This window comes from Malaya genurostris, chromosome 3, assembly GCF_030247185.1.
Source record: "Malaya genurostris strain Urasoe2022 chromosome 3, Malgen_1.1, whole genome shotgun sequence".
In the NCBI taxonomy this organism is placed as follows: domain Eukaryota; kingdom Metazoa; phylum Arthropoda; class Insecta; order Diptera; family Culicidae; genus Malaya; species Malaya genurostris.
This window is the reverse complement of record NC_080572.1, coordinates 297,725,527-297,730,981: the sequence shown is the minus strand read 5'-3', so window position 1 is coordinate 297,730,981 and position 5,455 is coordinate 297,725,527. Positions and strand designations below refer to the sequence as shown.

Here is a 5,455-nt window from a genome sequence, read left to right as displayed (position 1 = left end):
TCAAAATTATGAGATGAAAGTTTTTCACTTCATTCACTTGATTGCGCTTTGTTTTCATCTCATTTGGTTTCGCAAAGTGGCCAAGTTATCTCATAATGTTACTAAATAAAAATTGTTTTTTTTTCTTCAAATTATCATCAAAAAGTATGTTTTTGGTATCAGTAAATTTTTGAATAAATCATTGCAAAGTTTGTGCTGTAGAAGCGTTTAGGTCAAGCTAAGAGATTTTCCGTGCAGTTTGTTTTCTAATGATTTAGATTATACTAAGCCTCTCTAAGCAACCTAAGCTCCACAGTACCTGAAAAATATCCACTTTATTAGAGCTCTAAAGTTTGCGTGGCTCTTTTTGGCAATTTAAACATACAGAACAAGTTCTGAGAAAACTTTCCCGCTGCCTTAAAGCTGTGCAAGGAACTGCTCTCTGTTCAGTGAATTGACTCAAAGGATGAGATGACAATCTATGCATTTGCTAAATTTTTGCTTAACAGAAGTGTTTCACATTTTCACATTAATTTTTGGTGATATTTCTTTTTTAGGCTAAACCGAATGTGTATCGAATTCTATTGATTGTAGGTTAAGTAATCAGAAAAATAAGGAAAACGAGTCGGAGGAAAGAATACTAGATCGTTGAAAAAATTGTTTGGAGCGCAACGAGATGCTTTGTGTGGTCAATCTAAGAGATTTTCCTTGCATTTCTCTTTCTAATGATTTATATTAGACTATGCGCACACAGTAAGTGGCTATCAGATATGTTCAAGATGATTACCATAATGAATTGAGACTGTCATTTCATGTTGCATATTCTGTGAAGAATGTTCAGACTGGTAAGATCAATATCAAATTAAAATTTAAGCGTCGTCTCCAAGCAATCAAAAGTTCCACAGTACCTGAAAATATCCACTTTATTAGAGCTCTAAAGTACGCATGGTACTTTTTGATAACTTGAACGTACAGAACAGATTCTGAGAAAAATTTCTCGCTGCTTAAAAGCTGTACACACCAAATTATTTTTACGGATGTCGGTACAGTTTTACTGACTTTCAAACAGCTGGACATTCGGTAATCCGTTCAGTAAAAGTTTTATTTGCTGAATTATCGGTACAGTTCCATTGAACTTCGATCTGTCATAATTCTAATGACTTCTCCATTATTCAATATCGACGTTCGGCGAAATTCACAAAACAATCCTAAAAATATGTAAACGTCTTGACCCGTAAAGTATTACAATTTTTTGGTGAAAGGAAGGAACATTTTTGCTTTCAAAACATATTTTCATCCGATTAATTTATTTATTTGCATGTGATGAATAAATTGAATTACATTTGCTCTTCAGAAATAATTTATTCAAATAAAATGATCAAATATCTTTCGGATGCAATTCAGTAGAATATGGGATCACCCTTCATATTTTTAAAGTGCAGAAATAATAAGTTGTAGAAGGCTTTTTGAATGTATTCACTAAATGAAAAATTACCGCTAGGAATCAGTATTATCTATTTTTCGCAAGCAATCAATTCGCACGACTATTTTTTTCTTTACAAATCTAGAAATTTTCACACCTTTACGTCCGAAAATTATGTTTTTTGACAGATCTTTATTTCTGCTGAATGTATAGTGATGATTACTGAAATTCTTCATTATTTTTTATTAATTTTCCGGATATTGGTAAAACTTTTACTGAGTTCGTCAAGAGAAATGACATTTCAGAGTTCACAGACCGTGTCAGTAAATAATAAATAATCGTAACTTTTACATAGGATTTTCCGATATTCAGTAGTTCCGTAGATAGATGACCGTAAGTTGGATAAATTTTATGTATCTTTCAGTAAAAATAATATTTTACAGATCGTTGCCGGAAAAATTATTACCGAACACAAAAATAGAAATTTTTTGTGTATAAGAAACTGCTTTGAAGTTTGTTCTGTCGGGTGAACATTCACGTATGAGTAATTCCTTAAAACGGACTGTTCAGAATAGATATCTGTGCATTTGTTCAATTTTCGCTTAACAGAGGTATTACATATTTTCACATTAATCTTTGGTGATATCTCTTTTTTTTTAGCTAAAGCGAGTGTGTGTCGAATTCAGTTGATTGTAAGTTAAGTAATCAGAAAAATAATGGAGAGAAACGTTGACAACTTATGCCGTTTTTCATTGAAAAACACTGGTGGCGTGGATTGCTCTGGTTTTGCACTTTCGAGCAGAAATGCAACATTCTGACGATGTTTCATTGCGATTTCTGCTCAAAAGTGCAAAACCAGAGCAATCCACGCCACCAGTGTTTTTCAATGAAAAACGCCATTAGTCTTTTGACAATTCTTCTGGCGAGACGAAGTTCGACGGGTCAGCTAGTATATATATATGAAAATGTAGAGATCATTCTTTGTAATCGCATCACGTAAGAACGGATGGTAGGATTTGCATCATTCTTTTTTTGTTTGATCAGTTTTTACCCCCACCGGGTTCGTACATCAAAAAAATTAGGAAAACTTACCGGAAAAGTGGGAAAAATCGACAAAGTTGTTTTGTATGGATAATGGAATTTTCCACTAAAAAAGTCGCCAATGATTGCTAGATCATCGATAGGTGTTTGGCGCATAACGAGTTGCATAAGTGTTTGGCCGTCGAAGGAAGGAATACTAGATCGTTGAAAGAATATTTTGGCACGCAACGAGTTGTTTTGTGTGAAGTTTTCAGATGCATATTTGATTCATGTGGTTCGTCATTCCGAGCCACGTGCTTAATTGGGTATCAACATTATTGCTTCCTAATGACGTTTTCGCTTGAGAAAAGTGAAACTGACCCAGGGCAATTTCATCAAACACTTTTAACGAAACTGTGTTGGTTTCGGATTTAGTAATTGGGATTTGAGCACTATCGCTTTGCTAAATTGAAGATGACCCTTTTTCTTGGTACAGGAAAATGCAATCATGAGCTGAATTGCAAGATAAAAACATGAAAAACGTGAATTAAGTGAATTTCTTGGCAATCAAAGTGTGAAATTTCAAAACTGTCGAAGTAAATTTAATATAAATTTTGTTAAATACGTGAAATTTTTTAAAAATGACTCCTTGGCATAAAAATGTACGTGATAAGTGGATAATAAAACTACATTGTGATTTGGAGGTGTGTGTATGTGGTGGACATTTACTAAATATTTTACCACGAGATTTTCAATAAATAAGGGATTTCGCAAAATATTCGCCCAACGTGGGGCTCGAACCCACGACCCTGAGATTAAGAGTCTCATGCTCTACCGACTGAGCTAGCCGGGCGCACAAATCTTTTCAAGGCCACCAACAATCAATCGTCATTGATCGTGCGAGGATCGACCCTAGCTACTTTTGTCGATTGGATTCAGCACAAAGTCCTTTCCTTTATTTTACTACCTCATGCCAAAGAGCAGAGCTCCGGCGTGACAAAAGAAACTAATTTTGACCCAAAACCATGCGAGCACATGCGAGCAAAAGCGTGTAAATATTCGGTTCGTCTCGCAAGAAGTTTGAAAACTATAAGATTCTATGAGCTGCTGTGTGTAAGATAGGCAAAAAACCCGACTCAGCTAGTGGTGAAGGAACAGCGGTTGCAGGAAGGTGGTGAGGGGAAGCGTGTGCTGCAGCAAATAGAAATCTTCTCTGCCTTTGGCTTGCTTCGATCGTGGGAAATCAAATATACGCAGGGTTCACACACGACCGGCACGCGTGCCAGACAGGGACAGCATGATGACACTGCACTTCGGCCTGGGGTGGGAAAAGGATGTAAGGATGCAGAGTAGTAGACACATTGCCATTGGGATGATTGGGGTGCGGTTTGTTAGCTGATAAGTGTTGCAATATTCATCAAACTCAATTATTTGATTACATGGATTTTTCATTAGAAACCATTCGGAACTTGAAGTGCAATTGTTTTGCCGGTATTCAACAAAAACAGTATTGATGCGAAAATGACTGATAGGAGGATTGTTCATCACCACCAGCCCAGAAGGGCTACCGTATTTAGGGCTTGTCTGGAAGTCGTCATCATATTTCATATCAAACTGAGCAAAAGAGAGGGCAATAATTGTAAAAGCAATTCTTACATTTCTAACAGATTTCGAATGGCCTTAGAAAAAGGGAGTGAAATCTTGAAAAAAAACTGTGAAGGTACGTGCGACAACCTTGCAGCAAGGGCTTCGGAAACCCGGTATCGATCAATCATCCGTGCAGGGCATTCAAACGGCACGAAGCAATGAACACATATAGAATTAGTCGCACATCCCGAACTCAAGTGGCTTGAGTAGGAGGAGTTTATGTATTCTTAATCGCACTCCGGTCCCCGTTTCGGGAGGGAAACAGTTTTAATCACCATCGGAGCGGGACTACGGCGGACGGACAAGGAAAAAAGGAAAGTACTCCGAGGGGGCAGCTGGTTCCGTACGGTTTTTCACCCACCACTGTTTCGAGTTGTGATTGGATGCGATAAAAATAATTTTATGTTTTATTTTGCCTTCCCTTGCCTCGCACCGCTTCTTGATTGTTCCAGGATCTGTTGTTCTGGACCAAAGGAGATGCTGTCGGAGAACGGTTTCCCACGCAAAGGAGAAACGATGTAACACACCTGCGCGTGGTGTAAGTCGGGTCCTGGCACCAAGGGATTTAGTGTTTGTCGTTTCCAGTTGGAGATTCTAGTTTGGATTTTCTTTGACATGTGTACTCATTATGAAGAAAAAAATCTAACTGAAGCTGGTATAAAACTACTGTTCGACTCAAAACGTAAAATTTTATCACGAAAAACGCTTTTTGAATATTTCAATCGAATAAATCAAGACCACTGTGGAAAATTTTTGAATAGGAATACAAAGATGGCGGCTGGGAAATGTCACATACCTAACTGGAATAAAAATGAAACCAGCATGCTTTTTGCTTTAAAAATACCTCTTACTCTTCGTTATACGAAGCTGGTTGTCAATTAAAAAAAAAAGCAAAACTAACCTGAGTAGATGAAAGTCACATCCATTCGCTCGTTGGATAGTCGCTTTTGTATGTGTGCGGTGTTTAGATTATAGTAGTTATAGTAGTTTTTCATTTTAATTCTCCGGTAACTAAAGACTGTCCCAGAAAGTATGGACCGCTGCCATTTCGCAATGGTTCAGTATCTGTCAATTTTTATGGCTGCATTTCGTTGTTTACACTCTTCTCTGACCATTTATGCAGTTGTTTATTCGTTTTCATTAGTTTGTTTCGAAATGCGTGGACTTTCAGCAGAACAACGTCGAAAAATCGTGTACAAATGGTGCACAGAACGCGGACTGTCACTGAGAAAGACAGCAAAAATGGAAGGAGTAAGTGAAAAAGCCGTACGAAATGCAATCAGGAAGTTCGGTGAGGATAACACGTTTGAGGATAAACCGAAAAAAGATCGAAAAAAAGGTCCTGCTAACCCTCAGTTGGATAAACGTATACTGAAGGCGTTCGAG

General features: G+C 37.4%; 1 non-coding gene across 1 annotated transcript; it reads right to left on the bottom strand.

Moving 5' to 3' along the window:
• Window positions 1-3,202: 3,202 nt before the first annotated feature.
• Trnak-cuu (transfer RNA lysine (anticodon CUU)) lies at window positions 3,203-3,275 on the bottom strand. The gene has a single exon. It is a non-coding gene; the product is annotated as a tRNA-Lys (tRNA).
• Between the last annotated feature and the right edge of the window lie 2,180 nt (window positions 3,276-5,455).